At 43.3% G+C, this 18,429-nt stretch overlaps 1 long non-coding RNA gene across 1 annotated transcript in view; it reads left to right on the forward strand.

Annotated features, from left to right (window-relative positions):
• The window catches only part of LOC114487045 (uncharacterized), a 32,580-nt gene extending 14,185 nt beyond the window's left edge, over positions 1 to 18,395 (forward strand). The window contains exons 2-4 of the long non-coding RNA XR_008618528.1: positions 11,600 to 11,759; positions 16,891 to 17,014; positions 17,639 to 18,395. This is a non-coding gene — a long non-coding RNA (uncharacterized lncRNA). The remainder of the gene's footprint in view (positions 1 to 11,599; positions 11,760 to 16,890; positions 17,015 to 17,638) is intronic.
• Positions 18,396 to 18,429: the final 34 nt, after the last annotated feature.

Genomic DNA, 18,429 nt, shown 5'->3' on the forward strand with positions numbered 1-18,429 from the left:
TTCAGCCAGTCTGTGTCTTTTGGTTGGAGCATTTAATCCATTTACATTCAAGGTAATTATCAATATGTATGTTCCTATTACCATTTTCTTAATTGTTTGGGCTTGTTTTTATGGGTCTTTTTCTTCTCTTGTGTTTCCTGCTTAGAGAAGTTCCTTCAGCATTTGTTGTAAAGCTGGTTTGGTGGTGCTAAATTCTCATAGTGTTTGCTTGTCTGTAAAGCTTTTCATTTCTCCGTTGAATCTGAATGAGATCCTTGCTGGGTAGAGTAATCTTGGTTGTAGATTTTTCCGTTTCATCACTTTAAATATATCCTGTCACTCCCTCCTGGCCTGCAGAGTTTCTGCTGAGAAATCAGCTGATAATCTTAACGGGATTCCCTTGTATGTTATTTGTTGTTTTTCCCTTGCTGCTTTTAATATTTTTTATTTGAATTTAATTTTTGTTAGTTCAATTAATATGTGTCTTGGTGTGTTTCTCCTTGGATTTATCCTGTATTGGACTCTCTGCGCTTCCTGGACTTGGGTGGCTATTTCCTTTCCCATATTAGAAACGTTTTTGACTATAATGTATTCAAATATTTTCTCAGACCCTTTCTCTTTCTCTTCTTCTTCTGGGACTCCTATATTTCGAATGTTGGTGCATTTAATGTTGTCCCAGAGGTCTCTGAGACTGTCCTCAATTCTTTTCATTCTTTTTTCTTTATTCTGCTCCACGGCAGTTATTTCCACCATTTTATCTTCCAGCTCACTTATCCATTCTTCTGCCTCAGTTATTCTACTATTGATTCCTTCTGGAGTATTTTTAATTTCAGTTATTTGTTGTTCATCACTGTTTGTTTGCTCTTTAGTTCTTCTAGGTCCTTGTTAAATGTTTCTTGTATTTTATCCATTCTGTTTCTGAGATTTTGGATCATCTTTACTATCATTACTCTGAATTCTTTTTCAGGTAGACTGCCTATTTCCTCTTCATTTTATCTTCCAGCTCACTTATCCATTCTTCTGCCTCAGTTATTCTACTATTGATTCCTTCTGGAGTATTTTTAATTTCAGTTATTTGTTGTTCATCACTGTTTGTTTGCTCTTTAGTTCTTCTAGGTCCTTGTTAAATGTTTCTTGTATTTTATCCATTCTGTTTCTGAGATTTTGGATCATCTTTACTATCATTACTCTGAATTCTTTTTCACGTAGGTTGCCTATTTCCTCTTCATTTATTTGGTCTTGTAGGTTTTTACCTTGCTCCTTTGTCTGTAACATATTTCTTTGTTGTCTCACTTTCTTGATGGGTGGGGTTGTGTTCCTGTGTTACTGGTTGTTTGGCCTGAGGCGTCCTGCACTGGCGTTTGCAGGCAGCTGGGTAGAGCTGGGTCTTGGTGCCCAGACAACACTCCGAATAATATTCCCTGGGGTCTGAGGTTCTGTGTTAGTCCAGTGGTTTGGACTTGGCACTCCCACTACAGGAGCTCAGGCCTGACTTCTGGCCTGGGAACCAAGATTCTGCAAGGTGTGCAGCATGGCAAAGGAAAAAAAAAAGGAGCAGGGCTTCCCTGGTGGCGCAGTGGTTAAGAATCCGCCTGCCAATGCATGGGACACAGGTTCGATCCCTGGTCCAGGAAGATCCCACATGCCGTGGAGCAACTAAGACCGTGGGCCACAACTACTAGAGCCCACACAACTAGAGCCCATGCTCTGCAACAAGAGAAGCCACTGCAATGAGAAGCCTGCGTACCACAACGAAGAGTAGCCCCTGCTCTCTGCAACTAGAGAAAGACTGCAAGCAGCAACGAAGACCCAATGCAGCCAAGAATAAATAAATAAATATTTTTTTAAAAAAAGGAGCAGTAGGGCTTCCCTGGTGGTGCAGTGGTTGCGCGTCCGCCTGCCGATGCAGGGGAACCGGGTTCGCGCCCCGCTCTGGGGGGATCCCACATGCCGCGGAGCGGCTGGGCCCGTGAGCCATGGCCGCTGAGCCTGCACGTCCGGAGCCTGTGCTCCGCAACGGGAGAGGCCACAACAGAGGGAGGCCCGCATACCACCAAAAAAAAAAAAAAAAGGAGCAGTAGAATAACAAAAAATAAAATAAAATTAGAAAGATAAAAAATATATATAAATATATATTTAAAATATATAATTATATACATTTGTATATATGTTTATATATTTTAAAATAAATATAAATAAATATATATAAATATATTAAGAAAAATAAAAATATAATTGAAACAACTACAAGGTAAAACAGAACCACAACAGAAAAAAGAACGAAAGAAAAAAGGGAATACACCAAAAGGAGAACAATAACAAAGTACAAAGAATAAAATAAAATTAGAAAAATAAAAGATTTATTAGAAAAAATAAAAATATAAATGAATGAACAACAAGGTAAAACAACCACACCCTAAAAGAAGAAGAAGAAAAAAATAAAGGCCGTTAAAGGCCTTGGCTGTGGGGGGGCGGAGCTTAGGTGGGGATGGGGTTTACGGTGGGGGCAGGGCCTACGCTCAGGACCTGCCTGGCAGGGAAAAGGCAACACGGCCAGAGGGGGTGCCTAGGAGTGTGGGGCTCCGGAATTTGGAGGTAAGGCCTTAGGTGAGGGTGTGTGAGCAGGGTTTAGGCCCAGTGCAGTTGGAGGGGTCTCAGAGGGCGTCTCCGAGTGCCACCTGTAGAGGTAAGGCCCGGGGTGTGTGGAGGGGTGGGGGGGCGGGGCTCTGCGCTCCCGGAGGGAGCTTCTGAGGGCTGGGGATTAGACCTGGGAGCCCAAGAGGCTCCCCAGTGCCCAAGTGGTCAGGGAAAGCACTGGCCACTCTCCTTTCTGTTCCTCGGCCCTCCCAAGGGTCTCTGTGTCACTGCTGAACCCCTACCTATGGGTGGGCCCCACTGGGTATGAGAAATCCTCCCCTCTCCCAGCTGCCCCTCAGGGGTGCAGGTCCCATCGATCCGGCCTTTACTTTTCCTCCCCCCTCCCTCCCACTCCCTCAGGACCCACACAGCTGGTGGGGGCCTCAGTGGGCAGAGGATCAGGCCTGGGTTTCAGCAGGCTCCCTGGGGCCCGTGTAGACAGGGGAAATGCTGGCCATGCTCCCTTCTGATCCTCTGCCCTCCCAAAGGTACCCCTCTTTCCCCCTCCAGACGTGGGATCCCATCCCCTCCCCCAGCTGCCCCTCAGGGGTGCCAGTCCTGTCCTGTCTCCACTTCTCCTCCCCCCTTGCTCCCCCCCACACCCTGCCTGGTCGCTGGGGGTTCCTCCTGTCCCCTTAGGTGTCCATGGTCCCCCACCAGTGCCTGGTAGGTGCCCTAGTTTTGCAGAGTCGGGAACTCCTCGTCCTTCTAGTCCACCATCTTGACTCCGCCCCTTTGTTTCTTTCTCTTGAGTAGTATTCCATTGTACACCTGTACCACAATTCATTTATCCATTTATCTGTTGTTGGACATTTGGATTGTGTCCAGGTTTGGTCTGGGACCTATCTCACAGGAAGCTCATCCATTCCCCAAAACCACACTGTGCTTATTTGCCCAGTTTCAGAAAGCAGAGTTTGCATAGATATATTCAGCAACTGGCAGAATCCCCACAGTGGTTCCTTGACCCATGGACTTAAGGATATTCTAGTAAGAAAGGCCAAGTGGGAGCCACTCGAATTCTCTCAACCTTCAAAAATCGTAAACCAAAGCAAACACTGCATTCCTGGAGGAATTGCAGAGATGACTACCACCCTCCAGGACTCGAACAGTGCAGGTGTGGAGATTCTCATCACACCTCCATTTACCTCCCCTATTTTGCTTGTGTACATGACAGATATGTGTTGAGGAACTACAGTGAATTATCATACATTTAATTAAATGGTGACTTTAGTTGCAGCTGCTCTTCCCGATATGCTATGACTGGTGGAGTGTATCAACATCATCCCTGACACCTTATATGCAGCTATTGGTCAGGCTAATGCCTTTTTCTCTCCACCTGTTCATTAAAGGCCATCAAAAGCAGTTTTCTTTCAGCTGGAAAGACTAGCAATATCTTCACATTCTTACCCCAGGGCTACATATACTTTCTAGCTTTATGTCATAATCTACTCCACAAGAAATATTCATAACTTATATGAAGAAAACCTTAAAGCACTTCTGAAAGCCACAGAGGTAGACTTGAACTGATGGTATAATGTCTTTGTTCTTGGTTAGGACACCTCAACATCTTTTAGAGGTCAGCCCTCCTTACTGTACTTAGAAATTTAATATGATCCCAATAAAAATTCCAAAGAGCTTTTTTATGAACCTAGAAAAGCTGATCCTAAAGTTCACATGGAAAAGTAAGCACATAATAATAGCTAGGAAAACACTGAAGAGAAAGAGCTATAAGGCCAGCCCTACTGGATATTAAAACATATGACAAAAGCTCTATAATTAAGAAAATGGACAAATATCATCTGATATCACTTATGTGTGGAATCTAATAAATGATAGGAATCAACTTATTTACAAAACAGAAATAAACTCACAGACATAGAAGACAAACTTATGGTTACCAAAGGGGAAAGCTGTGGGGGAACGATAAATTAGGAGCTTGGTACTAGCAGATACAAACGACCATATATAAAATAGGTAAACAACAAGGACCTACTGTATAGTATAGGGAACTACATTCCTTATCTTGTAATAACCTATAATGGAAAAGAATCTGAAAAAGGATATATATACATATACAACTGAATCACTTTGCTGTGCATCTGAAACATTGTAAATCAACTATACTTCAATTAAAAAAAAGAATATGGTACTGGAGCATGAATAAACAGACATATCTACAAATAGAACAGAAATTTCAGAATTAGACCCAATATAAAAATCTAGTAGATGATCAAGGTGGTATCACAGATAACTGGAGCAAATGTAGTCTTTTTCTTTTTAAAAAAAAATGGTGTGAGGATTCTAATAAACGGTGTAAGGACAGCTCAATCACCATTAGGAAAAAGATGAAGTTAGACCCATTCCTTACATCAGGCATAAGAATGAACTCAAGATGAATGAGCGATCTAAATGTAAAAATGGAAACTACACAAATACTGGAAGAAAACAGAGGCGAATTCCTCTTTAACCTTGGTGTGGACAAAGACATTCTAACTATGGCTCAACATCTAGAGGCAAGTCAGTGAACAGGGATGGATAGATTTGACTACTTAAAAAATTTTAAAATTCACATGGCAAAAGTCACTATCAGCAAGTCAAAAAACATGACAAGCTGGGAAAAAATATTTTCAATGTACATCGCAAGTAAAGGAATAATCTCCCAAATTTATAAATACTTTAAAAATTGAGAACAAAACAGACCAAAAATCCCATAGAAAAATGAGAAAAAGACATAGTCTACAAAAAGAAATAGAAAAATGGCCCTTAAACATATGAAAGGTGTTTAATTTTACTACTAATAAGAAAAATGTAAATTCAAACTCTATTAGATACTATCTTTCACCCATCAGGTTTAAAAAATTCAAAAGTTTGACAGTTCAGTATAGGTGAGCCTGTGGAGAAACAGGCCCTCTCATACGTTGCTGGTGGGAATACAGAATCATAGAACCTCCCTGGAAGGAATCATGACAATATCTAATAAAATTACATATGCGTTTATCCTTCATCTCAGAAATTTTACTTCTATAAATTTATTCGGAGGATACACCACCAAGAATACTAAATGAGTTTGAACAAAAATTATTTATAATTGTAATATACTGCATAGGAGATTGTTTCAATAAACTATGCTACATCAACACAATGAAGTATTATGCAGTTGTTAAAAAAGAATTAGTAGAATCTCTATGAACTGATTTGGAGTGATTCCCAGGAAATATTATAGAGTTAAAAAAAAAGTTCGAGGGCTTCCCTGGTGGCGCAGTGGTTGAGAGTCCGCCTGCCGATGCAGGGGACACGGGTTCGTGCCCTGGTCCGGGAGGATCCCGCATGCTGCGGAGCGGCTGGGCCCATGAGCCATGGCCGCTGGGCCTGCGTGTCTGGAGCCTGTGCTCCGCAACGGGAGAGGCCACAGCAGTGAGAGGCCCGCATACCGAAAAAAAAAAAAAAGTTCAAAAGAGCATACATAGTGCATATATGGTATGCTACATTTTGTGAAAGAAGAGAAAATAGGAAAAAAACATGCATATATCTGTGTATCATCACAAAAAGCAGAAGAACGATGAACAGAAGGATGGAGTTGGGTGTCTACAAGGGTTGGGAAGATGGACTGGGGTGTTCGCAGAGGGAATCATACTTCCATGGGTGTACCTTTTTGTATAGTTTTGACTTCTGAAGGTGTATATTTTACATATTATGAAATTAAATCAATAGGTATGAGATGGGGGAAAGCTTAAATTGGAAGGAATTTGACACAAATGAACTTGATTATAATTCAAATGAATGCCATAACCAAAGGGAAGGGGGAGGGAAGAGAGAATGAATGACTGACTGTACATGCTCAGTCTCAGCCAGGGTTGAGTGAGGTGGGGGAAGTATTTCGAATGAATACTGAACCCTTTTTAGAAGGTTTGATTATTGTAGTGGTCTGAGCAAAGGAATTCTGAAACAACTTTTGGTGCATTATAGGCTGGAGCACATGAGTAAATGTCTGGATGTTATTGAGAACTAGGGTTCTCAATGTAGAAGAGAAATACGAATACAGAATACCAGAAAGCAAGAAACAACCCTATGAGGATAGATTGGAATTGAGGGATCATCATGAACTTGTTAAAATGTATGCGAATATGCTTGTTTGTGTGCATATGTACTTAAACATATGCATATGTGTACACGTGTATATGTTTTTGTACATCCATGCATATATTTCCTAACGCCGTATGCTGAAGGTATCAAGAAGCAAATATTCTCAGCAGCAATGAGCCCATCTAGCATCAAGGTCTTGACCGCTGATACCATTGCTCACGAAATAAGGAACCAGGGCTCCTGGGAGAAACGGCTGATACCAGGGCTGGAGCATGTAGGTTGAAGACAAGCCTGGAAACCTTGTTTTGCTGGAAAGTAAAGTGCTCACCACCACCCTCAAAGTGATGGGAACATGTCACAAGGACATAGGAACCAGCTTGGAAGGGCTCCCACTGGCCACACTTGGGACCATTTGAACAGCAAAAACAATTAAGTACAGTAGTGAATGGTAAACCATTGAAAAATATAGGAATTCATACTGATAAGAGGGCTACATGGTAAATGCAGAGGTAAACGTGTAATTGAAAAATCATACCTTTGCCACTGTCATAGTAAAGACTGGATCAGGCAAAAACAATCTAGGGAGCCTTCTGAGAAGCAGCAGGATACTTTTAAGGTTTGCAAAGTGTCTCCCTACAGACTGTTGGTTAGTTGCAAGGGAGAGGGAAAAAAAAACCTAATTACACGGTTGAGAAATGATGCAGTACCTTGACTGCGTGATAAAACTTAACATCACCTATGAGGCACAGGTGGACATCATGCACTCCCCCAATGCATAACCCTGATATAATCACAAGGAAACCTTAGATAAACACAAAATGAGGAGCATAGTGTTAACAAAATGGCCATGAGGGGGAGGAGGAATGGTTTTCTTAAAAAATGTCAACATTGTGAAAGATAAAGTTTGTAGATTAAAGTTTGTATTTCCAGATTAAAGGAGGCTAAAAAGCCATGATAAGTAAATGCAATATCTGACCCCAGATTGGATCAGATCTGGGGGGTAAAAAGCTATAAAGGACATTATTAGATCAACCAGACAGAAGTAGAATAGGAATGCAATATTAGAGAAAAGGATTAATGTGGATGTATGAGGTTGGCCATTGTTCTAAGGTTATATAAGAGATTATCTCCATTCTTAGTAAAAGCAAGCCGAAGAATTTAGGGGTAAAGGGTCATGATGTATATAACCTACATCCAGATAGTTCAGAAAAAAGTATTGTAGAGGGAGAGAGAACAAATGATAAAGCAAAGGGTAAAAAAAATGTTACCAGCCTCAAACGTGAGGCTTCTGAAAATTAACAGCAGTTCTGAAAACTTCCATCAGATGATCTCTCTCCTCCAGGTAAAGCCTTCAGGAGCTTTCTACTGCAAGGGGAGGAAAATCCAAATTTCTTTCTTTCTTTTTTTTAAAAATAATTTATTTATTTATTTTTGGCTGCATTGGGTCTTCGTTGCTGCACGCGGGTTTCTCATTGTGGTGGCTTCTCTTGTTGCGGAGCACGGGCTTCAGTAGTTGTGGCATGTGGGCACAGTAGCTGTGGCTCGCGGGCTCTAGAGCGCAGGCTCAGTAGCTGTGGTGCACGGGCTTAGTTGCTCCGCGGCATGTGGGATCTTCCCGGACCAGGGCTTGAACCCGTGTCCCCTGCATTGGCAGGTGGATTCTTAACCACTGTGCCACCAGGGAAGCCTCAAATTTCTTATCAGGACCTAGCAGGCTGACAAGATTGACCTCCTGACGGCCTTTCCAACATCGCTCCCTGACACCACACGGTCCAACCCCATATGCTGGTTCATGGAGCCCTCAGATGCCCAATGATTCCCACACTCTCCTGCTCTGAGATTTTACACATTCTGAGTCTCTGCCTGCTTATAGCTTCCATCCACTCTTATTAACATCTGACTTCTTTTCATCCTGGCGGTTTTAGCTCGTGTGCCACCTCTCCACTCTATTTAAGGTATCCCTATCCCCATTTCCTCTCAGCATCTTTTTCAACAATATTGTAACTATTTTATTTGTTACCTGGCTTTTTTCTCTCCCTACCTGGACCTTTTCTCTGGGTAGGGAAGTTGTCTGTCTTGCTCACCATTATTTTGTATCATGCTCAGCACAAGGTCGGCAACAAAATAAAGAAAATCTTAGAGTAGAAATGGCCTGTGACAAAAATTTGGAGGCAGGAAAATGATCAGTGGGTGCCAGATGTTAGAGGGGAGGGAGGGATGGCTAGGTGGAGCACGGAGGATGTTAGGGCAGTGGAACTACATCTGATGCAATCATGATGGATACATGTTATTACACATTTGTCCAAACCCACAGAATGTAAACCACCAACAGTGAACTGGGGACTCTGGGTGATAATTATGTGTCAATGTAGGTTCGTCATTGTAACAAATGTACCCCTCTGGTGGAGGTGTTGATAATAGGGTAGGCTGTGGGCGTGTGGGGCAGGGGGTATATGGGAACTCTCTGTACTTTCTGTTCAACTTTGCTGTGAACCTAAAACTGCTCTAAAAAAATAAAGTCTAAGAAAAAGAAATGGCCTGAGAGACTATAAAAATACCACAAGATGGCACTAATTCCCTTAGAAGTTTCAATGTGGGGCACATGATCTTCACTGCTGGTGCAGAAGAATGTAGTTAGGGTTAGGGGTTCTGTGACCTCCGGTCCAGTTCTTACGACACTCAAAGTGCTTTACAGCATTGTCACAGCTCAGCCCCAGCTTTGTACTTTCAATGGATGTTTTTAAGCGTCGAGTTTATTGTTACTCAGGCAGGGTGAGACCAACAGATCAGGAGACCACGGCCACTGAAAAGATGGTTTGTCATTTACAGTTCCCAAGAGGAGCGGGGGCTCCGTGCCAAGCAGGGGCACATGGGGGAGCACTGGGGGTCCATCAGGAGGCAGGAAGAGCAGGAGGAGCAGGAGGGAGGTGTGGGGCTCGTGATTTCTGCAGGAAGGAACAGGTGAGGCAGGGTAAGCAGGCTTACAATGGGCTAGTTTGAATACTTTCAGCGAGCTGTGGGACAGAGGGGCTGTCCCTAGTTGTCTGATACCTGGCCCTGGGGTCATTAGGGCAGGTAGAGAGTGGCCCCAAGTGTAAGGGCCCCATAAAGGTGGTGTTTGGGGGTGTGGACTCCGGATTGGTGACTTGCCTACGAAAGTTGTGCTTGCAGGTGAGTTCTTTGCTGTCTCTAGGAACTGGCCAGTCCTGGGGGCGGGGCGGGGCGGGGGGCAATCTCTTCGGAGTCATCAAGGCCCCAAGATGTCAAAACATCAGAAATACATGGTTAACACAAAGGAGTATGATGACATAGAATTATTTTCTCAAGGTCACACATGAGGTCAGAAGCAAAGCCAGGAAAAGCACCATCACCAGAACACCCCAAGGGAGTCTGGATTTCTGAAAAGCAAATCTTCCACCCAGATACTGTAGAAAAATATCTAATTGCTTCTATAAATGGAACTGGCAAGAATATTACGAGAATTGCAGATCTTTTCATCAATTTCCTAACTGGAAAGCCGTTTTTAAAAGTTGGGCTTTTTTAAATCATTTCTCTTCACCTGCGAATGATCTGCGCTTTTTTTTTTCTAATTTTATTGGATTGTAGTTGATTTACAATGTTGTGTGAGTTTCAGGTGTACAGCAAAGTGATTCAGTTATACATGTACATATATTCATTCTTGTTCGGATTCTTTTCCCGTATAGGTTATCACAGTATATTGAGTAGAGCTCCCTGTGCTATACAGCAGGTCCTTGTTGGGTGAATGATCCTAGGGTGACTTTTAGAGAGAAGACACGGTAATGTGAGTGGGAGAAAGACCCTAAGGCTATACTTCCATCTCATGGGCAGAGGGAGAGGGACAGGCCAGAGAAGAACAGGTCACCTGCAGACGCAGCCAGGGAGCATCCTGAGGTGAGTCAGGCCTGGCAGCTCCAGCAGGTGGAGCAAGCAATCATCCTGCATCTGCGTGGTGCATAGTGAGGCATGGCTCGGGGCAGAGGCCTCCCCTGACCCGGCAATAACTCCATTAAGTGGACACTGGGGTTGGATCAGAGGAGGGGAGTCATCTGTGGGACTGAATCATTTAACCAAACCATCACACAGAAGTGTCCCAATTTCTAAAAGAAAAAGAACCATGCCCTAAGAAACAGCACTTAGCAGACAGTTTGGGAAAACCAAAATGCTCTGTTGAACAGCTGGCTTTGGCTAAGTCTCCACGTGTCCGCAGCCAGGCTGGCTGTCAGGCCATGTCCAACCCCCAACGACAGGGGAGAGAAGGCCAGAGAGATGAGTAGTCGGGTCCTGACACAGCTTCCAGCATCACAAGGAGACCCCTCAGTATAGACCATGAGCCTGTTACGTTTGTGATGCTGAAAATAATCATTTGGGGGGATGCAGGGGTCGCCTGGGGAAGTGCTCACTTGGGGACCAGGGGACGAATTTCAGCTGAAGGGGATTCACCCAGGCTGCGTCTTGTTCATCTTTCCAAGTTCACCACTGCAAGGGGCTCACGGGTGCAGGGCAATCCTCTTAGGCCACGACGGCCAGCACTGCAGGTTTAATCCGAGGCCCCCCCTCTCCCCGAAGACCTGCAATCTCTCCAGACGGTGGGATGAGTCGGCCTGCAGATGCCTGTGCGGTGTGGATGATGCCCACGGAGGCCGCGGAGCTGCCTGGACCGGGAGGGAGCCCTTTCCCGGGCCCTCCACGTGCCAGGACGGCAGAGACAGGGGCCGGGTCTTGGTTCTATCACTGCGAGCCAACGACACAGAGAGAAAAGGAGAGGAGGGCCGAGCAGCTCTCGGAGATCCCCAGGAGTTACAAAGAGAGGATCCTGAGGGACTTGGACGTGAGCTGGGTGCTCCCACACTTAGTGTACGATGGTGTGTTCTCCTTGCAGGAGTGCAACCAGATCCTCTCCCGGGATGGCTCTTTGGAGAGAGTGGACTCTTTTTTCTTGAAGCTGTGCTCCAAAGGGCCAAAGGCTTTCTGTGCTTTTTGCTCTCATCTGGAGGAATTCTGCCCTTACCTGCTCACCTGCTTTTTTCTTTACCTTCAAGGTAAGAACATGGTTTGCTCTGAGAAGTGTTAAGATTAATGATGGTCTAATTAAAATATCTGGCACTACAACCTCACTCTTTAAGAATGTGCTCCAATGCAGCATTGATTTTTATTTTAATAAAAAGATCCAATATTTCTCTCTAAAGTCTCATGATACAGAAGTAAATGCTTATGGTGTCACATAAAACCTTACACAACACAGCCTAGGGGATGACTTCAGTTGTCTCATAGAATGATTTGCACCTTTCTGATTTTAACGAGGACTTTTAATTGCAAGGCATAAACTATTAATAGATTAAGTTTCAGTTAATAGAAGCTGGCCTGAGCTTTCGTTTTATAGGTAAAGGCACAAAAATTGCCATGGTTCCTTAAAATGTAAGAGTTACCATATGACCCAGGATTCCACTGCTCGGTATACTCCCAAGAGAAATGAAAACATGTCCACAGAAAAAACCTGTGTGAGAATGTTCACAGCAGAATTATTCATAATAGCCAAGAAATAATGACCCAAATGTCCATCAAGTGATGAATGGATAAACAAAATGTGGTATATCCATGCAATGGAATATTACTCTGCCATAAAAAGTAATGGAGGCCTGAAACATGCTACAACATGGATCAACCTTGAAAACCTTATGCTAAAAGAAATAAGCCAGTTATGAAATGCCACATATTGTGTGATTCCATTCATATGAAATGTCCAGAAAAATCCATTGAGACAGAAAGTAGATTCGTGGTTGCCCAGGGCTAGAGGTAAGGGGATTGGGAGAGACTGCTATTGGGTGCAGCATTTCTTTATGAGGTGATGAAAACATTCTGAAATTAGGTAGTGGTGATAAGCTGAGTATGTCTATGACATACTAAAACCCACTGGATTTCATTACTTTCAAAGGATGCATTTTATGGTACATATGTTATATCTCAAAAAAAGCTGTTATTTCCAAAAGTTAGCATGGGAGTCTTCTCAGCTGTTTCTCATCTGCTAGCCTTCCAAAGAGAGCCCTGTAATTGCCGGTTCTGATTTCCCTACCTCCCTCCTTCTAAAGAGAAAGGGTTTGGGTTTGTCAATATCAGTACGTTAAAGGAATGAAGAGTGGGGGAAGGGAAGGTGAGTGTGGGAGAGAAAAGCAACACAGAACTGGACAGAGGAGGTGGGTTTGGGAAAAGCAATGACAGCAGATGTTCTGGGGCAGTTGTAGGACTATGGGAGCAGAGGCAAACGAAGGAGATCCCTATCATGATTCTGTGGCCTGTGTACATGTGTACCACTCAAGTCTTTGAGAATTGCAGAAAGTATTTGGTTGTTGGTCTTCATTAGCCTGAACCATAAGAATCCCAGCTTTACAATAGTTACATGTATTTTAAGATTTGTCTCATTGGAAAAATTATCCTTGGTTTTTAAGATAGTTGTGAATTATAATGTTCAGTAAAATGCTCCATCCATGGACCAGGTCAAGATGGTGAAAGTGGATATTTATAAATGGCTTCTTATTTATACATTATTTAGGCTATCATGTAATATAAATAATTATACATATTTCAGGTTGTAATTAATATAAATTTATCAGAGGACTATTTGTTCATCCATTCATTTATTGATTCTATACAACTTTATGTAGTACTGTGGTAAACAAGAACAATGCAGTCCTTTATTTTTTATTGCCAAGTCCTTTATTGCTATTAAATAACTATCATACAGTAAAAAAAAGAAAACCCCTTTGGTAAATATTTTTTACAATGTAATTTAAAATGTTGATAAGTCAAAAATAGCCTGAATATCTATTACAGTAATCATTTAACTTTTTAGGTAAGGGTCAATTACATAGTGAGTTTTGTTTATTTGTTGCTTAATTCTTTTCTTGTAAAGAAATAACCTTGGCTGAAAAGGAAGAGGGAGAGGGAAAAGGATCAGGTAGAGTATTAGTTGTATCTTTAACATTTTAATTCTTTAAAAAATTTTGAAGCATATCCTGGGCATATATCCAGAGAAAACCATAACTTGAAAAGATACATGTACCCCAATGTTCATTGCCACACTACTTACCATAGCCAAGACATGGAAGCAACCTAAGTATCCATCAGCAGATGGATGGATAGGAAGATGTGGTATATATATACAATGGAATATTACTCAGTTATAAAAAGAATGAAGTAATGCCATTTGCAGCACCATGGATGGACCTAGAGATTATCATACTAAGTGAAGTAAGCCAGACAGAGAAAGAAAAATATCATATGATATCACTTATTTGTGGAATCTAAGAAAAAAAAGATACAAATGAACTTACCTACAAAACAGAAATAGACCGATAGACATAGAAAACAAACTTATGGTTACCAAAGGTGGAAGGGGGTGGAGGGATAATTTAGGAGTTTGGGATTAACAGATACACACTACTATATATAAAATAGATCACCAATAAGGACCTTCGGTATAGCACAGGGAACTATACTCAATACTTTGTAGTAACCTATATAGGAAAATAATCTGAAAAAGAATATATATATGTGTATATATATACACATATATATAACTGAATCACTTTGCTGGACACCTGCAACCAACACAACATTGTAAATCAACTCTACTTAAATTTAAAAAGTAACAAAAATATTCTGCAGCATATGTATGAAAATGTTAACACTTGTTAAATACAGAGTTGGAAACATGGCTATTTCTTATATTTCGTATATTATTTTCTATACTTTTCTGCGTATTTGAACATGTTCCTCAGCAAAAATACAAGTATTTGAATTGTAAAAGAAATAATCTGATTGTGGTGGTGGTTACACGAATCTGTACTGATGACAACATTTTATAGAACTATACACGAACCACAAAAAAACCACAAAAAAAGAGTGCATGTAAAAACTAGTACAATCTGAATAATGTCTATAGGTTAGTACTGTGCCAATATCAGTTTTCTGGTTTCAGTGGTTGATTCATTATTCAATACATAACCAGGATTATGTAAAACATTATCATGGGAGGAAGCAGAGTGAAGGGTACATGGGAGCTCTCTGTATTATATTTACAACTTCTACTCGAGCCTAAAACTACTTGAAAATTAAAAGTTGTAAAAAAAAAAAATGTAGCAATAACATTATCAGAATTTAACTGGAGAGATTATTTTTCAGAAATCAAATTCTAAAATGTTCCAACTTCTTTTGCTTCCTGAATTTGATGTCCGCGGTCAGAATTTAGAGTTTTAAAGTAACTTTTGTAGGTGATTCCCTAGGTCATAATTCTGGGCTGTTCTGGGCTATTCTGTAAGTTCTTTGCAGAGGTTCACTTCCTTCCAGCATGGGGTGACCCACCTGTGCTCCATGGGGCTCACCCTTTGTAGGTGCCCAGAAGGGGCTGCTTTATGATGGGCTATCACACCTCCCTTCAGAAGGAAATCCATCTCCTCTCACTGTATGGGGGTAGAATCAGCCTGTGTAAATGCCTAGGAGGTCTTGCCATCCTTAGAATACACACAAGGCCAGCTGCCATCACTAGACATACATACCATAAACAAATATGTCCCAGGGTGACCACGCGGGAAGGATCCAAATTAGCAGTTATGCTTTGCAGCATCTGCGAAGGCAAAACGATTTAATTGGTGTAAAGGTGGAGGCATGAAGTTACTGTATTTCACTCAGTATCAACAGCTAATGAGATCCCAGGGCCCAGGTGCACTACAGTGTCCTATGTTTTACGGCCGTATTTTATTTATTTATTTATTTATTTATTGGCAGCATCAGATCTTAGCTGTGGCACGTGGGATCTTTCATTGTGGCATGAGGGCTCTTTGTGGCACGCAGGCTTCTCTCTAGTTGAGGCACACGGGCTCCAGAACGTGTGAGCTCTGTAGTTGTGGCGCAGTAGTTGCGGTGCACGGGCTCAGCTGCCCCGCGGCATGTGGGATCTTAGTTCCCTGACCAGGGTTAGAACCCGCGTCCCTGCACTGGAAGGTGGATTCTTAACCACAGGGCCACCAGGGAAGTCCCTATGTCCACATTTTCATGTTCTTTGCAGAAGCACTAGTTGTTACAACAGGTCATTTGTGCCCATAGAGATGAAAAGAGTGCCTGACACCCCTAACTACGGGGCAGAACCCCACACACAGGGCGAAAGGCTCATCCCTACGGCACCATAAGGCGGGCACTGCGTTTCTCCTATTCCCACCCTTGTGCACTGGGAGGACAGGCAGAATCTAGAGCTGGAAGGACCATGTAAGTGTGAGCAGAGTCAGCCTCTCCCTCGGCCCGGTTCTTGGGTGGGCTCTTCCACTGCGATGCGATTCCTTGTGGCCACACAGATCACGACATGCCTGTACCTGGCAAGTATGTGACCAGCACTGGGCGTGCGCTGGGAGGATGCGGGCTGCCTTCCAGGAGCGGGAGCGGGAGGGGGACATGACAAAGCAGGAGCACGTGAGCGCAAGGGCCGGTGCAGGCCGGGGTGGGCAGAGAGGTCGGCAGGTGGCCTTGGATGCTGAAGGTGCCCCACGGAGGGTTTTAATTGGATGCCATCAGCTCTTTGTTAGGGAAGATGGCTTCTTGTGACGAATGGGAGGTGGGACAAAGAGGCTTGTAGGGAGCAAAGTCTCAGAGGGTTTGAATCGGGCGTGCGGTAAAGCTGCTGCCCCAAATCACAGTCAGGTCCCAGAGAGGAAGAAGATGAGCTTTCCTGGTGAACCTCACGTACCTCTGCCTCCCAAACCCACACAGGCCATGGGGGTCCTGGGTCAGCAGCTCAGGAGAAGCCACATTTGAAAGGGATCCTGGCTCCTCCTTTTCCTTCTTCCCTGTTTGCATGAAACCCATTCTTACGTATTGCAAGGAATGTGAGTATTTATTTACTCCAAAGCCCTGTGCTCAGAAAAATACCGACATGGGCTTTTGAAAAACGGCCCTTTCTTCCCAGCCCCAAGGAGCAATTGAAGGACTTATAATAATCCGTATTTCAATGAACTAACGGGCGTTTGTTTAGAAAAGTGTGGCCTGAATCCTGTTTGACCTTCTCTGCACTATTGGAATGGCCACGTCTCCAGCAAGAGATGACTTTAGCGAAGGGAAGCAAGGCAGGGATAAGTGGGAGAGCGTCTTGCCAGAACTGTGATTCCTGTTTATGTTACGACGCAGAGCAGACCTGCAGGATCCTGCAAGATGTAGCTGCTGCAGAGGAAAAAGCAAGGGTTGGAACTCAGCCTGAACCTAGCAGTGTCCTTGAGACTGAGGATCGAGAAAGTCTTCAATTATTTAACAAGTATGTTCACATTCTGCATGTGTTTGCAGCTTTTGAAAAGTCCTATGTTTTTCTTTTCCGTTTTCTTCTTCCCCGCGTAGCTCTGATTTCACCCTGACCCCTGACCATTTACAAATCGTTTTGCTGATGCCCATATTTTCAAGGATGTTTCCAGGCCACTGTGTGGCTTCTTGGGTTGTTCCGCAGTATAGAAAAATGGTTCTTGGAGAGCACATGAATCTCAGACCCTGGATGCCATGGAAGCATGCTCCTAATTGCCCCGGGGTTTTGTTCCTTATTGGAGCCCCAAACTGCACTTTCAGAGCCTTCCGGATAACTCTGCATTTCAGTGGTAAAATTCTAACATCTGAATGTCCTGGATGCAGTGGGGAGTTCCCTGGTGGCCTAGTGGTTAGGATTCCGGTCTTTCACTGCTGTGGCCTGGGATCAATCCCTGGTCAGGGAACTGAGATCCCACAAACCACACAGTGCAGCCAAAAAAAAAAAAAGGAATCATGCAGTGATCCACTAAAATGTGTTCTAATGCTTTCACCCTCAAAAAAACCCCTGAATATTCAACTTTTTATGGGACGTTCTGGAAGTATTCTAATATGAGTGGCCTTCGTCTGCTTCTCTGGCTCACAGGTTACGTATGTTATGGGCTACAATGAAACTTGGACTGTGCTCAGCCTTCACGGCTGTTTCTTGCAGATACACGCGCTGATGGGAAGGATTTGAATAAACCAAGAACTGAAAGCAGCTGTCAAAATGGTTTCTACTCCAGTCAAAATCCTTCCCCCTCCAAAAGGCATGAAAAATGTAAACCATCCGTTTTCTTTAATTTGCTTATGGCTTGCTTATAAATAGCTACATTGTGTTAATTAGTAAGCATTGTGGAAAAAGTGCACAGGCCAACATTTAATGTATTTAATTAGCGTATGTAATCGATTTTTCCATTCATAGGGCTTATTAACTTAAATATGTACTTGGGGCCTCATTATCATAGTCTATTCACTTGGAAAGTATACATCCTGCTTTTGATCCTTTTTCTGGCTGCATGGAGAACCCATTTAGTCTTGGGGCAAAGCTCTCAGGGGCCCCTGAGGCTGACCTGGGTGGGCTTGGGTTCCCTGTGTGAGCGCTTCTCCTGCAGATGAGCCCCCTCTGTGGAGAGCGCAGTGTCCTCCCAGCTGTGTCCAGCAGGCCCAAGGCCGGCCCCCAGGCATCCCAGCCCTTCCCAGAACAGGACCCAGGGTGACAGGTGCCTGCACCTTTTGTCAAAGAGGTGATTTTTGTTTCTTTCCCCATCTACTTCTTGTTTTCAGTAGGGAGAAAGGATACACGCGCACGCGCGCACACACACACACACACACCCCTACGGAGAAAGAGAGATACACACACACACACACACACACACACACACACACACACACACA

Source organism: Physeter macrocephalus, chromosome 11 (genome assembly GCF_002837175.3).
Source record: "Physeter macrocephalus isolate SW-GA chromosome 11, ASM283717v5, whole genome shotgun sequence".
NCBI lineage: Eukaryota > Metazoa > Chordata > Mammalia > Artiodactyla > Physeteridae > Physeter > Physeter macrocephalus.